Here is a 23,171-nt window from a genome sequence, read left to right as displayed (position 1 = left end):
GCCCTGGGAGCCGAAAAAATCCAGTCGAAACCTACCCTTGCACGACGGTATACCTTTCAAACGAGTGCGAAACACTAGTATAGGAGGTAGGTGAGAGAGACGAGACCTGGTGCGGTGCATGTGTATACCTTTCCAACGAGTGCGGGGAAGAGACGGCCAAGAGACGGCCGGCCGGGAATTGCTCGGGTCGGCCGAGGCTCGGCTTGGCGGCCGAACAGCGCTCTCGAGCTTTTCCGGCCGGACATTCGCCCGGGAGCATGGCCAAACAATTCGGTTTTGCGCTCGAAAACCGATCTTTTGCTTGAGCTCTCTGACGCTGCTGTGGCAAAAACCTTTTTCGGAGACTCACGTGCGATGTCTCTTTGAAATCGCCGGATCTGCAGCTATTAGACCGTTCACGGCACAATCTCGTGCCGTACCTGGTCTTGATTTCCTTTTCCGCTCCCATAAAATCTTCCGCACTGGCCTGTTGAAATTCTGTAAATAATTAAGAGAAACTGCAATACTAGGGGATATGATTTTGATTCTGAGCCATTCCGATCAAACTTACATGAAGTTTGGCGGATGATTCAGAGAAGCTCAGTTCTGTCACATTCTCGTGACGGATTAGGATTCTTTTCTGTTTCCGCCACCGCTCAGCTAAAATATATTTGGCAGGTGGATCAAAGTGTACGGTCATCCTCGACATCTGTCTGGCTCATCTTGTGGAAATTCTAAAGAGACAATAATTAAGAGAAAATGCGATAATCTTAGAAGCGTCTCGTTACCAGTGGAACGTGTTTATTCCATTGGCATCCAGGCCATACCACGAGGAGGTAGCTTCTACATGGCCCGAGAATATAACTTCCGGTGTTTTCGCACTAGTCACAATAACTCTTAATAGTAACTTTTAATAGTGAGGACGTGTGATAACACCAGATGCTATATTAAAAAAAAAAAAAAAAAAAGGAAGAAATAATACCATACGAGCGACCTATCCTAAAAAAACGGAAGAAATAATACCATACGAGCGACCTATTCTAAAAAAACGGAAGAAATAATTCCATACTAGCGACATATTCTAAACAATCCTACCCAGACGCATTGGAAAAAATAACGGAATAAAAAATATTAGTGAGATCATTACAATTCATTACAATTAAAAGGTCCTATCCCAATTGATCGCGTTCTGTCGGTACTCCAGGCGCACCTGATCGTAGCGTCGATTATTTGGTCCGGTTGCGTTCTGTCGGTACTCCAGACGCACCTGAAAAGAAAAAACATTATTAGAATTTTCAAATTATTTGACAGGAGAGACCAACCCTACTCCACGTAGGACGGGGTCGTCTACTCCACAGAATGGGCACGCTTTTAGAAAAGCGGCTTGTGACTCCCTGTCACTATAGTTGAAGAGCAGCTCCTCAAGTTTCCCAGGACACACAAGGTCTGGTCCCAATAACCATGTTTTGGTTCCTGGAAAGCGTCGATTTCTTGGTCCGATCCCAATTGGTCGCCTTCTGTCGGTAAACCAGGCGTACCTGAAATAAAAAACATTATTAGAATTTTCAAATTATTCGGCTTGTGACTCCCTGTCACTATAGTTGAAGAGCAGCTCCTCAAGTTTCCCAGGACACACAAGGTCGGTCCCACTAACCATGTTTTGGTTCCTGGAAAGGGTCGATTTCTTGGTCCGATCCCAATTGGTCGCCTTCTGTCGGTAAACCAGGCGTACCTGAAAAGAAAAAACATTATTAGAATTTTCAAATTATTCGGCTTGTGACTCCCTGTCACTTTAGTTGAAGAGCAGCTCCTCAAGTTTGCCAGGACACACAAGGTCTGGTCCCACTAACCATGTTTTGGTTCCTGGAAAGCGTCGATTTCTGTCGGTACTCCAGGCGTACCTGAAAAGAAAAAACATTATTAGAATTTTCAAATTATTTGACAGGAGAGACCAACCCTACTCCACGTAGGACGGGGTCGTCTACTCCACAGAATGGACACGCTTTTAAAAAAGCGGCTTGTGACTCCCTGTCGTTATAGTTGAAGAGCAGCTCCTCACCTGGTAAAATCTCGCGGGTGCTGGTGAAAAATAGATGGGGACGCCCGTTGGATAGCAGATCCACCACGTTTGCCCTCAAGTTGGCACAGCAGACGGAATGGTTTATGAGTCGTCCTTGACTCCCGTCATCAACGGACGCGTCGCGCCAGTGCTTGGTGCTATTGAAATGGAATTGAAACATGTAGCCCATTTCTGCCGTCCGGGACTCGTACACGCGCTTTCCTTCGGCACCAGTCAGGTAAATCCCCTTGTAGTCGATTACTACCTGGGATTTTTCAATATGTTTCATGGCGAAAAGTCCCCTTCCTCGCCCAGGTAAATGTCGCTTGACAACGACATGATCCCACGACTGTGCGGAATGCATGTCCATCAACTGCTTAAGATCAGTTAATTGCAATGGGCGCGTTTCTTGTCCGCATTTGGCATTGGTTTGGTTCGTGACGTACTGAAACGCGTAAACAGCTATCTTCCTATATTGACCCCAGCCAGGGAACTTCTCCTGGATTAATGGGTCGGCACTCTTAGCATCCGCGAACTTAATACGTGGATACATGTCCACAAAATGCCTACCGCGAGCTTTGTGTTGTGCCTCGCGCCATCTTGACGTTAGATTTTTTAACGTTTTCGCCTTTTTATCTGACGGAACTTGGCCGTAGTAATCTTTCACTTTGAAGACGGCCTCGGCCTTGGCCTTGGTGGGCACGGACCCGAAGGGACTAACAGGATATGCATCAAATAGGGCCTCCTGCAACAACTTGATGTCATCAAGTGACAACACATCCGACCCAACCGAAGATACAGAAGGGAAGGAACATTGTTTTAACTCGGGGGGAGGGGGAGTAGCAGTGTCCGACGAGCTACCATCACAATTACCAGCCTCCGGCGAAGGGAGCGGGTATCGCTCTAACTCGAGTGGGCTAGTACAAGAAGTACAAGCCCCCGAGTTCACAACACGGGGGTCGCCGCCAGTCATGACCCCAGAAGAAGCAGAAGGCTGCTTTTTACTGTACCTGTCCTCAATAATGTTTCCCAAGACGTTGGCGAATGCGGCCTCGACTTTACCCTCATTGAGTTCCAATGAGTCTAACACACATCGGACAAGCGAGATGACGTTCGCTTGTCTGGCCTTAGGAACGGGCCAAACACTGTCCATTACTACCTCAACACCCGTTGCCTCTATAATTTTCTGGACATCCGGGAAACTTACCCAGCCATCACTACTGGGGACAAATCTTAATATATCCGTCATGCGAATCTTGGGATTTATTAACAACTGACGGTCATAAATGTCGCGAGATATTTTTAAAGCATCTTCGTTACTCTTAGAGTGTACTCTTGCCAAATGCCGAGTAATATACTCGGAGGAAATGAAACAAATAGGACACTGCTTAGCATGTCTACCGGACATATTTGAAACGTCGGATATGACTAAAAACGTAACTAAATCGATATGGGGGTGGGGGAGTCTTAGCACAAAAATCTATATTCAATCTAAAATAAATAACCTTAACCTAATTTAAATAATGTGGGAGAATATTTAACCGGAATAAAAGTATATAATGAAAAAAAAAAAAAGAAAAAAAATTAATTAAGAATTCTCACAATGAAGAAAACACGGGTGACAACTATCAATACGGGGGTGGGGGGATTTAACCTAATTTTATTAATGTGGGGAGACCTAATACAAAATGTGAATATTTAACCTAAATAAAATATCAACAATGTATGTTAATGCGATAGACGAATATGTAATCTAATCTGTTTATAATTAATTATTAAAGTATATATATATAAAAGATACAAAAATTATATAATTAATTCTTAATCTACTATAAACTCTGAATCACGAATGAATATTTAATTTAAAATTCGAACAATGAAGAAAACATCGGTAACGCGTATTTAAAATAAATAACCGTAATGTTGGGGAGTGAATATTTAACCTAAATAACGTCAACGAATATTAAATCTAATACGACTAAACTTAACTAAAAAAATTCGCACAATGCGATAGACGAATATTAATCTAATCTAATTAATTATTAAAGGAAGAACTTAACTATTTATGGTCTCCTAAACACAAATATGATCCAACTAAGAAATTCGCACAATAAAAAAACACGGGTTAGAAATTCGCACAATGAAGAAAACACCGGTAACGCGTATTAGTATAAACTCTGAAACACGAATGACAGCTATCGGTTCCTGCTTACTTATATACCTACAGGAATGGAACGATTTGTGTAATGCCAACTAATATTACATGAATAATCTAACACCCAAGCCGAGTACACACCAGCCAAGACGCCGACATTCTGTCGCCATTCAATTACAGGAAATGAGGTATTAGATAATGTGTTTGTTACAATTGAATTTTTATTTCTGAATAAATGTTACGTTTCACAGTTAAAATTCTAAAGTATGCAATTAATATTCCATAGCTTTAATCTATTTGTATGTGTCATTAACTAATCTGTCTGTCTATAATATCAATGAATCAATTTTATTCTAATTCAGTTTAAACATTCCCAACACATACAGTTGTGCATGATTACATGAACATATTTTGTATGAGTGATAGAAATAATTACGATTGTAATTGCATATACTTGTGAACTTTGAGATTTTTCCTATGGCAAATACACAAAATTATAAGCATGAATAAATATATGTTCTAGACATTTGAATGAATACCGGTCTAAGATATTTATGTGTGAATTTGAACATGTGTTATACGTATGTGAAAATTGAATGTTTATTTATGTTGAAATATTTCGTTTCACAAGGAAAATCCCAACTTATGCAATTAACATTCCATAGTTTTAATCCATTTTCATGTTTCTACGCACGAGTTATTTATCAACCATGAAATCGATCAATAAATCCATTTTAATTCAGTAAGAAACGTGACAGTATATGCAGAAACAAATTGTATTAGAAATGAATATGATTGTATTAGAAATGAATATGATTGTATGAGATATAAATATGATTGTATGAGAAATGAATACGATTGTAATTGCATATACTTGTCAACTTTGAGATTTTTCCTATGGGAAATACACATAATAAGCATGACGAAATATATGTTCTAGACACATAGGCGCCCTTCTTTGAAGGTGTTAACGGGTTAACTTTGGGGATGGCTTCTTCTTTTCAAATTCAATAAAAAATAAGTCTGAATACCGGTCTAAGATATTTATGTGTAAATTTGAACATGTGTTATACATGTGTGAAAATTGAATGTTTATTTCCCTTGAAATATTTCGTTTCATAAGGAAAATGCCAAAGTATGCATTTAACATTCCATATGTTTAATCCGTTTTCATGTTTTACGCATGCATTATTTATCAACCATGAAATCGATCAATATATCTGGTTACATTACATTGATATTCAATAAGAAATTTGTTTATCCTGACGGGTATTTTCCCAATGATTATTAAACCTCGAATTATTTGTATTTAAAAATACTATTTTTTACATTTACTTTATTTGAATAAATATTGAGTAAAACAATCATTATTTGAATAAATTTTGTTTTGATCAATCTTGTTGAATCCCTAAAGCAACAGTCTCGAATTTATCTCTCAATTCGGCTACTTAAGGAACGAACAAGTTATCATTAAAGATGAAAATCGCCATTTTAGGCTCGTCACACGTCAACAAATTAGAAAAATTTTGCAGGGCAACGGCAACAGATTTAAGTGCCCATCAACTATTTTTTTTATGGAAAGCAGGGGTACATAATTTTCGTTTTTTTTTTTGGGGGGGGGGGCAATGATATTTTTCCGTCGCTTGACACCAAGCTTATTGCAGAGACACTGTTGGCCATCCTCCGTAATCTCCATGTCCGCTACAACGTACCGGTGGTGTGGATCAACAGTTACCCACGGAAAGATCCAAGATACGGAGACTGGAAGATGAATCGGAGACAAACAGAAAAATTGAACAGAGAAATGAAACGTCGGCTGAGTGAATGTCGATACCTTTTTTATGGACTAACCTGCTTCTACCGAGAGCAAGACCTGAAAGAGTTTTTTTCGGAGAGTTTGTTGGATGGGGTACACTTGAATTCGTCGGAGATGTCCAAACTATGCTTGTACATGTCCTGGATTGTACATTTGATAGGAGAACGTTTTTACGACCATATGCCGATAAGTTTCACCAGCAACAAATTCGAGCGCTGTAAAGCTGCCCTGTTTGGTTGAACGACACCCTAAATAGGGTATCAAAAACAGTCCTTTTCAGGACTACCAAATTTGGAATGAAAAACATTTTCATATTCTATATATTCTATTATGAAAGATTTAATAAAATCAAATAACAACGGTTAAATACAGTTAATCCACATCGGTGCATGTGATAAAATCCAAATAATATATAAAATATTATCAGCCAGTACTTATTTTATTTATTTTTATATAATTAAGATACTAATATTGATTTCCATTTGTAGAAAATATATCAAGTACATCAATAGATATATCAAATCGCTATGTTTATTGAAGGAACACGCGTAGCCATAATATATACAGTTAATCCTCTTAGCAGACGACGCTCGTTAATCTAGAAAATGTAAGTAAAAGCATGTTTGTTCTATTACACTTAAAATACTTAGTACAAGAGAATTAAAATATAAATTACAAGAGAATTAAAATATCAATTACAAGAGAATTGTTAATTACAAGAGCATTAAAATATTAATTACAATTAGAAGTAGACGTGTTTCGGTCCATATATGTCGGCATTTTCTATACAAGAATGGATTAAGGACTTCATTATATTCGCCATTTTGTTACCTAATTAATATATACCTTGACGTATATGTAGATAAAAAAATATGCATATTTTGTCTTCTATTTATAAGATGGAAACAATATATAAAGGAAATTGGGTTTTTTTCTGTACTAAAAATACTTATTTCAAGTGAATTAAAGTATTAATGATCGCTGGCGTAAGAAAATGCCGTAAACTACATGTTGACTAAGACTTCAGTTATAATCGCCATATTGTTAGCACGTTAATTAATCTACAGGTAACAAAATCCAAGCAATATATAAAATATTATTAACCAGAAATTATTTCATTTTTTTTTATATAAATAAAATACTGATATTGATTTCCATATGTAGAAACGCAAAAGTATATCAATAGATATATTAAATCGCTATGTTTATTGAAGAAACATGCGTAGCAGTAATATATACAGTTAATCCACTTAGCAGACGACGCTCGTTAATCGACAACTTGACCTCCTACAGTTCTACCTCCTGTATGTAGGTAAAATAAGTACAAACAAAGCTTTATTCTTCTATCGGCCTACTTAAAATGCTTAGTACAAGAGAATTAAAATATTTATTACAGGAGAATTTCGCTCTTCGATCGCCATCTTGAATTCTAGTGATTATTGATTGATTTAATCGTCTCACACAGCAGACGATATCCACGTTTTGGGTATAAACTTGGAATATTTTAAAATTTATACATATATTTGTTCATGGGGACAAGTGTATATCTCGGGTCAATATTTAGCCCACATGGCCACATAGCGAACAGAATACATTACGGGTGAGATTAAGGCAATTGTTTTAACCGGTTAAAGAGAGATAACTCCATTCATCAGACCTCCTGTATCTGGTGTAAACTTGGAAAATTTTCCAATTTTTCTGTATATTTTTGGACGTGGTAGCAGGTGTTTATATCAGGTATATTTATATTGAACATATATTACCGCGCATAGAATCTCAAAGAAGAAATTACCAACTAACGATAATATTACAAAAATTCACGTTAAGAGAGATAACTGCATTCATTCGATATCACACCTGGAATCAGACTTCTGTACCTGGCGATTTCCCTGTTTGTGATGTAAACTTAAAACCTGGCCACAGGTGTTTATATCAGGTATATTTTGATTGAACATATTTTAGAGCGCATAGAATCTCAAAGACGAAATTACGGACTATACGATAATATAAATAAAAAAAATCATTAAGCGGTTAAAGGGAGACAACTCCACATAAGGAATCGGACCTCTGTCGCTTGCATTTTCCCTGTTTTGGGTGTAAACTTAAACTCGGAATATTTTCCACCAGTTTCTGAATATATTTTGGCGAGGCGACAGGTGTTTCTTTAAAAACTTATCTATACGGCCTTACCCACTCATATCCGTACCCGTGACCCTACGGCACGACAAAAGAGCGAAATACTGAGAATGGGCAAAGACTGCTTGTCACATTCTCGATAAAAGACGTTTTTACGTCCATTAAAGTCCCATACACTGGATGGACGGCGAATGGGCACTCCAAGTGTTAACTCTACAAGATGTCCAAGACTGGGTCGACGACGACGATTTACAAAAGATGATCGGTTCGGTATATTAGGTATACCGTGTGTTGACGCATATGACATGCATTAAATACCTATGCCGTAGTGATATTTGGACATTATTGTGCTCTTTAAAAAAGACATTGGCTGTTCATGGACTTTTTTTGTGTTCGCTATTCTTTGTTATTTGTTACTGTTTAAAAATCGTTGAATTCGTTAACAATTTTATTAACAATGAACTGTTAAATATCATAAATTAATGTTAATTTAAAAAAAAATGTTATACACATCTGGTCTGTTGTTTCTTGCCATGGGTACTGTAGTATAAAAGGGCAACTGTCCTAAAAAAGACATTGGCTATTGTGTTTGCTATTCTTTGTTATTTGTTACTGTTTAAAATTTTTGAATTCGTTAACAATTAACAACGAAATGTTAAATATATCGTAAATTAATGAAAAAAAAAGATGTTATACACATCTGGTCTGTTGTTTCTTGCCATGGGTACTAGGTATAAAAGGTCAGCGGTCCTGAAAGGGAAAATCTATTTCACCATGGACGTGTGATTCAAGCACCCCTTTACCATGTAAGTGAGCAGATCAAGGGGTGTAGGGAAAACGGTCTTTGTGCAGAAATTTCTCCAAATGTCGCTTTTTGATACTCCCCCCTGAATGCATCGTTTGGTAATTTGGACGAAGGGCCCCAATGTTTAGTCGTGGGTGATTTGATGGGAGAAGACAACGACACGTTAGAACGTTGGTTCACCAAGAAAAGTCATCATAGGAATGTGACCGTGATTTACTATGTGGAAAACCTGTTTGATATCGATTTAAATGCTCACTATGAGGTCATCTTCAAAAATCCTCGCGATGACTCCTATATGGGCCTGACAAGGTCCCGTGTACACATTGGCGTGCACGTAAAAGATCCCTTGACAAGAGTACCCCTTGCAGCTATTTACTGATCGATCTGAAACCAGACACGCCCGGTGAACTACGTTTTCCTATTCGTATCTTACCCGAAGAAGAACCGTCCCATGTCTTTGTGAAAAAGTTATAAAAAGGCTTTGAGATGTCCACCTTTCTAATATAAGCATGACTCTTGTGAAGAACGCCGTTCGTCTTCATCAACATCCCCGACTATCCCGTGTTAGATTTCTACTACCTGCCTGGTACGGAAACAATTCATTTGGCGCCACACCAACAGAACCGGAAGGACTCAACCGATAGCGCAATGTGAGTGCCTCTACCAATCTAGCTCGTACAATGTGCCACGCCGTCATCAGATTCCAGTGACAGACGATGACGCCCGCTCTACGTCTCGATGACGATATACTGTCGTCAGACGTCGCCCAGCACCCTGCCAATCACAACGCCAGGAATTGAAGGAATGAGGAGATTTATTAACGGTTTGAAACAACTGTCACCCGAAATGGCGTATGAACAGTTGGCCAAGAGTATCGGGATGACCAAACATGGATTGTTGAAATGGTAAAAGTTGGCTGCCGAACATTTGCTGAAAGAAAATGCACGACTCTTGCACAAACGATGGGTAGAGCGAAATCAAGAGGGGCTACAACAACTGATCATTCTTGTCTGGGTTTGGGAGTCTGTCCCACCACCGGTCGGACGTCACACCCCGTAGATATGTATCTAGATCAAGCATTAGATGACCACAGCCACGAGGACGCCGAAAAAGTATTGGACTGGTTTATGGATGAGCAGCTACAACAGGTACAAGTCCCATGTCTTCTTCAGCATCTGTCCGACCTAGTTGTGGTAAACTAAAAATAATAAAGAGGAACCGCGATTAAAAGAGGAATCTAGGAAATACGGTCTTTCGTTTTTTAATACGCTAGAATTCAGAGATATTCCGTGCTTTTTTTTCATCGCAATTCAACTGTGAAGGATTCTTTTATGTGCCCGCCAATGTGTACACAGGAGCTTGTTTTTTGTCCCACCTACACAACTAGACACTGTACTTTGCCAGACCCCTTAGTCGACAAGGAGAAACCACGCTGCAAAATCTCGGGGAACTTTCTCGACTAACACCAGGATCAGTGTATATAATCATAGTATTAAGAGGAATATGGCCGATAAGACAACATGACAACCCGACAACCCGATAACCTGACAACACGACATTGCTACGCGACATTACAACATTATTAATGTCGACACCTCGACCATAGTAAGAAGAAATTACGGTCTATAAGATGAAATTACGACAATTACCGTAAGCGGTTAACGAGAGACAACTGCATTTAAGCGTGATCAGAAGTGGAATTAGATGGCTGCAGTGGCACGAAGCTGGCCACTAAGCAGTGGTCGTCGCTCTCACTGACGTCTATGGGCACAGGTGTCCGGGCTCAGGAAGGACTAAGGAGCCGCAGATTTGGAGAAAGGGGGGCCCTCGGCATCCGGGGGGGGGGGAATCAGGGCTGGGGGCGATCACAATATTGCCGCACCAGAGTCAATTCCTGTTGAGTCTAAACCACGCTGTTGAGTTTGGCTCACGATTGGCTTTGTCGGGCAAGAGCGCAGGTATAACCTAGATGGGCCTGACTTGTGGTGCAAGTGAAATACCGCTACTGCGTATCTCGTTCCTACTGATACTGAAATTTAATGAAAACTAAAATTAAAATACAAAATAAAATATTGTCAATGGAGGTAGACTGATTGCGTCTTTTAAAACATTCAATACATAATAGGCATCAACAGAATTTTGAGAAAAAAAAATCGGATTTTTTTTTTTGGGGGGGGGAGCTATTTGTATAACGAACATCGTAATGACCTTGACCTTCCTTCATCGGCGCTCACTTGGTCCAAAACCGCACACAGAAGACCAGGCTCCCGGTTACCTATTTAGGGTGTTTTCCGGTATTTAGGATCTTTTCCGGTATTTAGTGTTTTCCGGTATTCAGTATAAAATGGTTGTTTTCCGGTGTTTTCCGGTTGTTTTCCGGTGTTTTCCGGTTGTTTTCCGGTATATAGTATGGCCCCTCATCTTGTGGACATTCTAAAGAGAAAATAATTAAGAGAAAATGCGATAATCTTAGAAGCGTCTCGTTACCAGTGGAACGTGTTTATTCCATTGGCATCCAGGCCATACCACGAGGAGGTAGCTTCTACATGGCCCGAGAATATAACTTCCGGTGTTTTCGCACTAGTCACAATACCTCTTAATAGTAACTTTTAATAGTGAGGACGTGTGATAACACCAGATGCTATATTCAAAAAAACAAAAAAAACCGGAAGAAATAATTCCATACTAGCGACATATTCTAAACAATCCTACCCAGACGCATTGGAAAAAATTCCGGAATAAAAAATATTAGTGACATCATTACAATTCATTACAATTACAAGGTCCTATCCCAATTGATCGCGTTCTGTCGGTACTCCAGGCGCACCTGAAAAAAAAAATATTAGAATTTATATATATCAAGATTCCCGTGGCACTCAAGGTCTGATCGAAGCGTCGATTATTTGGTCCGGTTGCGTTCTGTCGGTACTCCAGGCGAACCTGAAAAAAAAAACCGAAGAAAATTATTAGCATGCGTAATTTATAAATCAAGGTTCCCGGGGCACACAAGGTCTGATCCCAATTAACCACGTTATGGTTCCTGGAAAGCGTCGATTTCTTGGTCCGACCGATCCCAATTGGTCGCGTTCTGTAGGTACTCCAGGCGCACCTGATCCCACGACTGCGCGGAATGCATGTCCATCAACTACTTAAGATCAGTTAATTGCAATGGACGCGTTTCTTGTCAGCGTTTGGCCTTGGTTTGGTTAGTGACGTACTGAAACGCGTAACCAGCTATCTTCCCATATTGACTCCAGCCAGCGAACTTCTCCTGGATTAATGGGTTGGCACTCTTGGCATCCGCCAATTTAATACGTGGAAAAGTGTCCACAAAATGCCTACCGCGGGCTTTGTGCTGTGCCTCGCGCCATTTTGACGTCAGATTTTTCAGCGTTTTCGACTTTTTCGCTACGGGAACTTGACTGTAATAATCCTTAACCTTGAACACGGCCTCGGCCATGGCCCTGGTAGGCACGGACCCGTAGGGACCAACAGGATATGCCTCAAATAGGGCCCCCTGCAACAACTTGATAATCTGATCAAATGACAACATATCCGACCCAACGGAAGATGCGGAAGGGAAGGAACAGACCGGCAATAGGGACGGGCATCGTTCTAACTCGGGGGGAGGGGGAGTAGCAGTACCCGACGAGCTACCATCACAATAACCAGCCTCCGGCGGAGGGGGCGCGCGTCGTTCTAACTCGGGTGGGCTAGCACCAGAAGTACTAGCCCCCGAATTCACAACACGGGGGTCGCCGCCAGTCATGACCCCAGAGGAAGTAGCCGGCTGCTTTTTACTGTCCTTGCCCTCAATAATGTTTCCCAATGCGGCGAATGCGGCCTCATTGGGTCCCATTGCCGTGCACGATTGAACGTGCTCATGGTTAATCCCATCCGCTTTGCTCTTTAACTGGGCGACGTGGCGGCAAGTAGTGGTATTAATATCGGTTAAGCCGTATCTTAGTCTGAACTGTGTTATGTTATTGGCCACACTCACGTATTCCGTTTGGGAGCCCCATTGACGGAAGAACTTGTTAGAACATTTCGTCTTGGGGTCGTCCTTCTGTCGGAACCTCTTCAAATAGAAGTCCATCAAGGAGTACAAATCAGCCGGGATCACAATCGTGCCTGCGGAGTGAGGGTTTATCAACAGAAGAAACACGTCTTCTCCGTGCGAATTCACGCGTGCCTTTGCGTTATAAAATTCTTGTAGGGTTAGACCCTCGGTCACCCCCACCCTTTGAATACCATGCAGCTGAAGTTTGACAAACAAGTATCTCGTTATAAAAATATAATCACTCATATTGTCATTTCTAACACCGCTGCGAGCCAGTTTGTCACGAATCGTTTTCAATCGATCGTTGATTTCAACGTTTCGCGCCAGCTCTTCCCTCATCTGATTAATATCATATTTGACCACTTCGGTCTGTAATTGGATTTGCCGCTGCGTGTTTGCGACGGCTATCCTACTATAGTTGTTCTTAACCATCACCGCCATGCCTTCCAGCATTATCTTGGCGTGTTCCTTAAAACCCGGGTCGGAAACATGGTAATTGCAGCTAGTTAATAAATATGTCAAATAAAGTTTAACCGATTGCAGCTCATTTTTCATGGCTGTCGGCTGCAGGCCGTATCCATTTCCCGTGCCATCGAGATCGTGCGCAAGCCTATCGTAATAATTATTGAATGTATCCTGTTGATACAGACACTTCGGGTCTGCGCTACTCGTGCCCATTTCATGGGTCTTTTGGATGAAATGGAGTAATTTTGAAATCTGGTTTACCTTATTTGTTACACTTCTTTCTTTCTTTCCGGCTTTACATAGCATTAAATGCGAGAAAAATGAATATAAGTGGGGATCTCCCTTGTCGGCCTCTGTGGTCCAGGCTATTTTTTCTGCCAATCCAGCATCCTTTCGCATCGCACGGATACGACCAACCAAAGTTTGCTCCCTATAGGTATCACCCCTCAACAAATACCTTGTTTCGACCTCGTCTTCAGACTCGCTTTCAGTCTCACTATCGCTGCTATCAGACACAAGTGGGCGAGCTTGCCGGGGCCGAAGGGCTATCTCTGGACTACTCTCCACATCGGGAGTAGCCGCAACATTGTCGTTGTCGTTGGCTTCGGGAACATCGGTCGGAGTCACCGCAAGTTCGTCTGACTGGGCCTCTGCTTCCACCGGTGGGTTCAAGACGCACCGGGCAAGCGTAAAAGGGTTCTGTTGCCTAACCATTGCAACGGGCCAAAGACCGTTAACTATCACCTCGATACCTGTTGCCTCTAATATTTTCTGCACTTGGGGGAAACTTACCCAGCCATCATCACCGGGCACCAGTTGCAAAATATCCGTCAGACGAATCCTGGGATTAATTGAGTACTGGCGCGTGGCAATGTCGCGGGATATACCTAACGCCTCTTCCTTACTCTTATCATGAACACTTGTCAAATGCCTAACAATATACACAAAGGGCTTGAAACAAACAGGGCATTGCTTAGCGTGTCTACCAGACATGTTGGATATATAACCTATTCAAATGTGAATATTTAATGTAATCTGACTATATTAAATCACACTTATTACCAAATGAATACTTTAAGATAAGCAGTGTATATTTAATGTAATCGGATTATAATAAAATTTCACATCTACTTTGAAATAACATACAAGTACATAAAATATAATAATAATATAATAAGAAAATGTAATAGAAAAATCTGAACTTAGCCGACTCTCAACCTTAACCTATATTCAACACAAGTTTATCGCGAATGACAAACCCCGATTCCTGCTTACCTTATATACCTACAGGAATGGAACGGTTTGTATAATGCCAACTAATATTACAAGATTAATCTAACGCCTAAGCCAACTTCACACCAGCAAAGATGGCGTCATGCTGTCGCAAATCAATTACAGGTATCAGATAAAATTTATTTTTCTGCATTCACACCAAATATGTTTATTGAATTTCAAAAGAGGAAGCCATCCCTACAGTTAATCCGTTAAGGCTTTCGTAGAAGGGCGACAATATGTCTAGAACATATATTTCTTCATGTGTATTTCCCATAGGAAAAATCTGAAAGTTGACAAATATACGCAGTTACAATCGTATTTATTTGTGAAACAAACTATGTTAAAATTAAATGTTTATTTCTGTTGAAATATTTCATTTCACGAGTATGCAATTAACATACAGTATTTAATAAACAATTGTTAATGAATATTGATTTCCATGTGAAGAACGTAATTCTATAAATTTTATTATGAAATCGCTATGATATATACAGTTAATCCTGTTAATCGGTTATTAGCAGACGACGCCCACTAAGACTTCAATTATAACCCGCCATATTCGTAATCAATCTACAGGTTTGACCCACTTAATCCCATTAATCGGTGCATTTGTCAAAATCGAAGAATATATAACCAAAATACCAAAGTATTTCTGATCGCTAGCGTTAGTAACTTCTGTAAACTACATGTTCAATAATAATCGACATAGTGTTAAGTTGTGGGTTGACCTACTTAAAGCTTAATCTCTTAGTTAATCGACAACTTGACCTGTATGTAGGACTACAATATTTGGAATGAAAAACATTCTCATATTCTATTAGAAAGTATTTAATAACGATGGTTATTAATCAATATTGATTCCCATATGAAGAACCAAATTTGGAATGAAAAACATTCCCATTTTCTATATATTCTATTTAATAGATAGAATTACAAAAAAATCACTTCAACTGGTTCAAGGGAGGTAACTCCATACAACGGGAATCAGACCGCTGACACTTGCGTTTTCGCTGTTTTGCGTGTAAACTTGGAATATTTTCCACTTTATTAATATATTTTGGCGAGGCGACAGGCGTATCTTTAAAAACTCATCTCCATTAATTATATTTGTGTGAAAAAAGTCAACTCCAAGGTTAAATTAGGCAATTTATCTTGTCCGCGCACATCAGGTTGAGTAAAAAATCAAATTTGCGCGCATCAACGACCGACTTGGGGCACGCAACCACCCTCCACCTACGAGGGGTGGACCAAAGCCCCACCCCACCCATACCCAATCCAAATTTTCCGACCTTCAGTCAAAAAAAAAAAAATCAAATTTTAGGACATGTCCAGAAAGGGGCGTGGCAATTTTTTTTTTTTTCTGGGGCTGACCCCCTGAATGGATACCAACAATGCAATAGATAATTTATAATTTAATACAGTAGAATTATTTATTTATTTACAATTGTTATATACAAAGTCAATATGAGATGATATATACAAACGGTAATATAATACAAAATACAATTAAAGTTCCTATATTATAGCTACTTTCTTATATAAAGCTAAAAATATATTTGAAGTCTGTAGTGGAAAAGCGTCTGGTTGAAAGAGAGTGTGATGTTTCCCAGCACAAAAAGAACGTGCATAGGGAATTGTGGGATGTTATGATGGTTATGTTAATGTTAGAGGTGAGTGTTGATTACAGTGAATGAATAGCGGTAAAACAAACGGGTAAAACTTGAGTTAGTGTTTAAATGTTTTTAATGGATTTCTATTTTACTGTTGGACATATTTCAGTGGGTGTATAGGTATTTTATTTATATGACAGAGTGAGATAGTGCCATTTAACGAAAACGAAAGATGACTAAGATGTCAAGTTGTGACAACTTAAAGTAAATAGCGCGGTCTGTTTAGTCATATAGTAGAGTAATTAATATGGAAGCTTCATACAGGACGATAACTTGCCTTATACAGGAGAATTCGGTAAGGCAGAGTAGGCTGAAGCTTGGTGATTTCGATTTTATTTCCTTTCGTATAATATTGGTTTATCAATTAAGCCAAAATTTTCCAGAATTTATATGGGGTAGGCCTACAGGTGTTTGGTTATTTTCGCTTGTAGGCCTACATTCTTACTAAAAATTGCAATGAGTGCTCATATACGAAAGAAATATAAGAAGATGTCTATGGTTGTAGCTACTTATTATAGTAGCAAAGTCAATATTTCATGGGAGAAGTTGCAGAGTATAAATTCAGACATGACGACACAAACCTAGGCTTAAGGAGGGTCATAAGGTAGTGAAGACTCGAGCTTAAGAGAGTAATCTTTATTTTTGTTTTCTTTTTGTATAGAATTGGTATATAAGCTCTTGTGAAATATTGGTGGATAGAGGGTGTGTTCGGTTAGACCATATGATCGATAGGTATAGGTATATATCATGAATGTATTTAGATTTTATATTGTGTAGATGGATTGTATTGTTGTTGATTTTGAATTCTTTGGCGAAATAAATGTTGTTTATATGTGTAGTAATGGAACATTTATAGAATTTTAATTTGGGAAAATTCAGAAATAAATGATGGTAAGATTCAGTTGCTCGGTTACAATAGTGGCATTTATAGTTGATAGTATATATATTTCTGTATAGCATAATATCTTTTGTTAGTACTGCATTATTGATGATTGTATACATGAAATCCTTTTCTTTTTCAGATAAGGAGGAGCATTTATAGAGGTTTGTCCAGACTTTTGAAAAGTCAACATGAGGTAATTGTTTATTTATTTTTGGTTGTGTCTGTAATAAGTCAATTAGGGACCAGTATATGTCTTTAAGTTTTGTATTGTATGTATATTTGATGGATGATTTGAGGCTATTGTAAGTTTCTTTTATATCTATATATGATTGGGGGAGTTTTTCCGAGTGGGTATAATTATTGGATGCATATCTTGGCAGAGTATCCCTTGTAGTAAATCCTAGCCAGTATATGTATAGGCCTAACCAGGGACTGTTGTTGTCTTTGATTGCCTTTACTATAAGTTGTTGTTGCATTGCCTGGATTTTTAGTCGAATGTTTGGCACTTTAAGGCCACCATTTTTATGCTCTAGGTTCAAGGTGTTTCGATTAATTGTTTCACTTTTATTATTTTCCCAGATGAAATTGTAGATTATTTTATTTATGTTTTTAATAATTGAGTTTGAGGGAGGAACTATCCTAGCAACAAACCATAGTTTGCTGAGTATATAGTATATATTAGTATAAACTCTGAAACACGAATGACAGCTAACTGTTCCTGCTTACTTATATACCTACAGGAATGGAACGATTTGGTTAATGTCAACTAATATTACATGATTAATCTAACACCCAAGCCGAGTACACACCAGCCAAGACGCCGACATCCTGTCGCAATTCAATTACAGGAAATGAGGGATTAGATAATGTGTTTGTTACAATTGAATTTTTATTTCTGAATAAATGTTACGTTTCACAGTTAAAATTCTAAAGTATGCGATTAATATTCCATAGCTTTAATCTATTGGTACGTGTCATTAACTAATCTGTCTGTAATATCAATGAATCAATTTTATTTTAATTTAGCTTAAACATTCCCAACATATACAGTTGTGCATGATTACATGAACATATTTTGTAATTGCATATACTTGTGAACTTTGAGATTTTTCCTATGGGAAATACACAAAATTATAAGCATGAATAAATATATGTTCTATACATTTGAATGAATACCGGTCTAAGATATTTATGTGTGAATTTGAACATGTGTTATACGTATGTGAAAATTGAATGTTTATTTCTGTTGAAATATTTCGTTTCACAAGGAAAATCCCAACTTATGTAATTAACATTCCATAGTTTTAATCCATTTTCATGTTTCTACGCACGAGTTATTTATCAACCATGAAATCGATCAATAAATCCATTTTAATTCAGTAAGAAACGTGACTCACACGGCACAGTACATGCAGAAACATATTTATTAGAAATGAATATGATTGTATGAGAAATGAATATGAATGGCGTATGAACAGTTGGCCAAGAGTATCGGGATGACCAAACATGGATTGTTGAAATGGTAAAAGTTGGCTGCCGAACATTTGCTGAAAGAAAATGCACGACTCTTGCACAAACGATGGGTAGAGCGAAATCAAGAGGGGCTACAACAACTGATCATTCTTGTCTGGGTTTGGGAGTCTGTCCCACCACCGGTCGGACGTCACACCCCGTAGATATGTATCTAGATCAAGCATTAGATGACCACAGCCACGAGGACGCCGAAAAAGTATTGGACTGGTTTATGGATGAGCAGCTACAACAGGTACAAGTCCCATGTCTTCTTCAGCATCTGTCCGACCTAGTTGTGGTAAACTAAAAATAATAAAGAGGAACCGCGATTAAAAGAGGAATCTAGGAAATACGGTCTTTCGTTTTTTAATACGCTAGAATTCAGAGATATTCCGTGCTTTTTTTTCATCGCAATTCAACTGTGAAGGATTCTTTTATGTGCCCGCCAATGTGTACACAGGAGCTTGTTTTTTGTCCCACCTACACAACTAGACACTGTACTTTGCCAGACCCCTTAGTCGACAAGGAGAAACCACGCTGCAAAATCTCGGGGAACTTTCTCGACTAACACCAGGATCAGTGTATATAATCATAGTATTAAGAGGAATATGGCCGATAAGACAACATGACAACCCGACAACCCGATAACCTGACAACACGACATTGCTACGCGACATTACAACATTATTAATGTCGACACCTCGACCATAGTAAGAAGAAATTACGGTCTATAAGATGAAATTACGACAATTACCGTAAGCGGTTAACGAGAGACAACTGCATTTAAGCGTGATCAGAAGTGGAATTAGATGGCTGCAGTGGCACGAAGCTGGCCACTAAGCAGTGGTCGTCGCTCTCACTGACGTCTATGGGCACAGGTGTCCGGGCTCAGGAAGGACTAAGGAGCCGCAGATTTGGAGAAAGGGGGGCCCTCGGCATCCGGGGGGGGGGGAATCAGGGCTGGGGGCGATCACAATATTGCCGCACCAGAGTCAATTCCTGTTGAGTCTAAACCACGCTGTTGAGTTTGGCTCACGATTGGCTTTGTCGGGCAAGAGCGCAGGTATAACCTAGATGGGCCTGACTTGTGGTGCAAGTGAAATACCGCTACTGCGTATCTCGTTCCTACTGATACTGAAATTTAATGAAAACTAAAATTAAAATACAAAATAAAATATTGTCAATGGAGGTAGACTGATTGCGTCTTTTAAAACATTCAATACATAATAGGCATCAACAGAATTTTGAGAAAAAAAAATCGGATTTTTTTTTTTGGGGGGGGGGGGAGCTATTTGTATAACGAACATCGTAATGACCTTGACCTTCCTTCATCGGCGCTCACTTGGTCCAAAACCGCACACAGAAGACCAGGCTCCCGGTTACCTATTTAGGGTGTTTTCCGGTATTTAGGATCTTTTCCGGTATTTAGTGTTTTCCGGTATTCAGTATAAAATGGTTGTTTTCCGGTGTTTTCCGGTTGTTTTCCGGTGTTTTCCGGTTGTTTTCCGGTATATAGTATGGCCCCTCATCTTGTGGACATTCTAAAGAGAAAATAATTAAGAGAAAATGCGATAATCTTAGAAGCGTCTCGTTACCAGTGGAACGTGTTTATTCCATTGGCATCCAGGCCATACCACGAGGAGGTAGCTTCTACATGGCCCGAGAATATAACTTCCGGTGTTTTCGCACTAGTCACAATACCTCTTAATAGTAACTTTTAATAGTGAGGACGTGTGATAACACCAGATGCTATATTCAAAAAAACAAAAAAAACCGGAAGAAATAATTCCATACTAGCGACATATTCTAAACAATCCTACCCAGACGCATTGGAAAAAATTCCGGAATAAAAAATATTAGTGACATCATTACAATTCATTACAATTACAAGGTCCTATCCCAATTGATCGCGTTCTGTCGGTACTCCAGGCGCACCTGAAAAAAAAAATATTAGAATTTATATATATCAAGATTCCCGTGGCACTCAAGGTCTGATCGAAGCGTCGATTATTTGGTCCGGTTGCGTTCTGTCGGTACTCCAGGCGAACCTGAAAAAAAAAACCGAAGAAAATTATTAGCATGCGTAATTTATAAATCAAGGTTCCCGGGGCACACAAGGTCTGATCCCAATTAACCACGTTATGGTTCCTGGAAAGCGTCGATTTCTTGGTCCGACCGATCCCAATTGGTCGCGTTCTGTAGGTACTCCAGGCGCACCTGATCCCACGACTGCGCGGAATGCATGTCCATCAACTACTTAAGATCAGTTAATTGCAATGGACGCGTTTCTTGTCAGCGTTTGGCCTTGGTTTGGTTAGTGACGTACTGAAACGCGTAACCAGCTATCTTCCCATATTGACTCCAGCCAGCGAACTTCTCCTGGATTAATGGGTTGGCACTCTTGGCATCCGCCAATTTAATACGTGGAAAAGTGTCCACAAAATGCCTACCGCGGGCTTTGTGCTGTGCCTCGCGCCATTTTGACGTCAGATTTTTCAGCGTTTTCGACTTTTTCGCTACGGGAACTTGACTGTAATAATCCTTAACCTTGAACACGGCCTCGGCCATGGCCCTGGTAGGCACGGACCCGTAGGGACCAACAGGATATGCCTCAAATAGGGCCCCCTGCAACAACTTGATAATCTGATCAAATGACAACATATCCGACCCAACGGAAGATGCGGAAGGGAAGGAACAGACCGGCAATAGGGACGGGCATCGTTCTAACTCGGGGGGAGGGGGAGTAGCAGTACCCGACGAGCTACCATCACAATAACCAGCCTCCGGCGGAGGGGGCGCGCGTCGTTCTAACTCGGGTGGGCTAGCACCAGAAGTACTAGCCCCCGAATTCACAACACGGGGGTCGCCGCCAGTCATGACCCCAGAGGAAGTAGCCGGCTGCTTTTTACTGTCCTTGCCCTCAATAATGTTTCCCAATGCGGCGAATGCGGCCTCATTGGGTCCCATTGCCGTGCACGATTGAACGTGCTCATGGTTAATCCCATCCGCTTTGCTCTTTAACTGGGCGACGTGGCGGCAAGTAGTGGTATTAATATCGGTTAAGCCGTATCTTAGTCTGAACTGTGTTATGTTATTGGCCACACTCACGTATTCCGTTTGGGAGCCCCATTGACGGAAGAACTTGTTAGAACATTTCGTCTTGGGGTCGTCCTTCTGTCGGAACCTCTTCAAATAGAAGTCCATCAAGGAGTACAAATCAGCCGGGATCACAATCGTGCCTGCGGAGTGAGGGTTTATCAACAGAAGAAACACGTCTTCTCCGTGCGAATTCACGCGTGCCTTTGCGTTATAAAATTCTTGTAGGGTTAGACCCTCGGTCACCCCCACCCTTTGAATACCATGCAGCTGAAGTTTGACAAACAAGTATCTCGTTATAAAAATATAATCACTCATATTGTCATTTCTAACACCGCTGCGAGCCAGTTTGTCACGAATCGTTTTCAATCGATCGTTGATTTCAACGTTTCGCGCCAGCTCTTCCCTCATCTGATTAATATCATATTTGACCACTTCGGTCTGTAATTGGATTTGCCGCTGCGTGTTTGCGACGGCTATCCTACTATAGTTGTTCTTAACCATCACCGCCATGCCTTCCAGCATTATCTTGGCGTGTTCCTTAAAACCCGGGTCGGAAACATGGTAATTGCAGCTAGTTAATAAATATGTCAAATAAAGTTTAACCGATTGCAGCTCATTTTTCATGGCTGTCGGCTGCAGGCCGTATCCATTTCCCGTGCCATCGAGATCGTGCGCAAGCCTATCGTAATAATTATTGAATGTATCCTGTTGATACAGACACTTCGGGTCTGCGCTACTCGTGCCCATTTCATGGGTCTTTTGGATGAAATGGAGTAATTTTGAAATCTGGTTTACCTTATTTGTTACACTTCTTTCTTTCTTTCCGGCTTTACATAGCATTAAATGCGAGAAAAATGAATATAAGTGGGGATCTCCCTTGTCGGCCTCTGTGGTCCAGGCTATTTTTTCTGCCAATCCAGCATCCTTTCGCATCGCACGGATACGACCAACCAAAGTTTGCTCCCTATAGGTATCACCCCTCAACAAATACCTTGTTTCGACCTCGTCTTCAGACTCGCTTTCAGTCTCACTATCGCTGCTATCAGACACAAGTGGGCGAGCTTGCCGGGGCCGAAGGGCTATCTCTGGACTACTCTCCACATCGGGAGTAGCCGCAACATTGTCGTTGTCGTTGGCTTCGGGAACATCGGTCGGAGTCACCGCAAGTTCGTCTGACTGGGCCTCTGCTTCCACCGGTGGGTTCAAGACGCACCGGGCAAGCGTAAAAGGGTTCTGTTGCCTAACCATTGCAACGGG

At 40.2% G+C, this 23,171-nt stretch overlaps 1 long non-coding RNA gene across 1 annotated transcript; it reads left to right on the top strand.

Annotated features, from left to right (window-relative positions):
• Positions 1-16,796: 16,796 nt before the first annotated feature.
• LOC130012344 (uncharacterized) lies at positions 16,797-18,159 on the top strand. Its single transcript, XR_008787773.1, has 3 exons — positions 16,797-17,158; positions 17,443-17,496; positions 18,044-18,159. It is a non-coding gene; the product is annotated as an uncharacterized LOC130012344 (long non-coding RNA).
• Positions 18,160-23,171: the final 5,012 nt, after the last annotated feature.

This window comes from Patella vulgata, chromosome 1 (assembly GCF_932274485.2).
Source record: "Patella vulgata chromosome 1, xgPatVulg1.2, whole genome shotgun sequence".
Taxonomy (NCBI): Eukaryota; Metazoa; Mollusca; class Gastropoda; family Patellidae; genus Patella; species Patella vulgata.
This window is presented reverse-complemented; position numbering and strand designations above follow the sequence as displayed.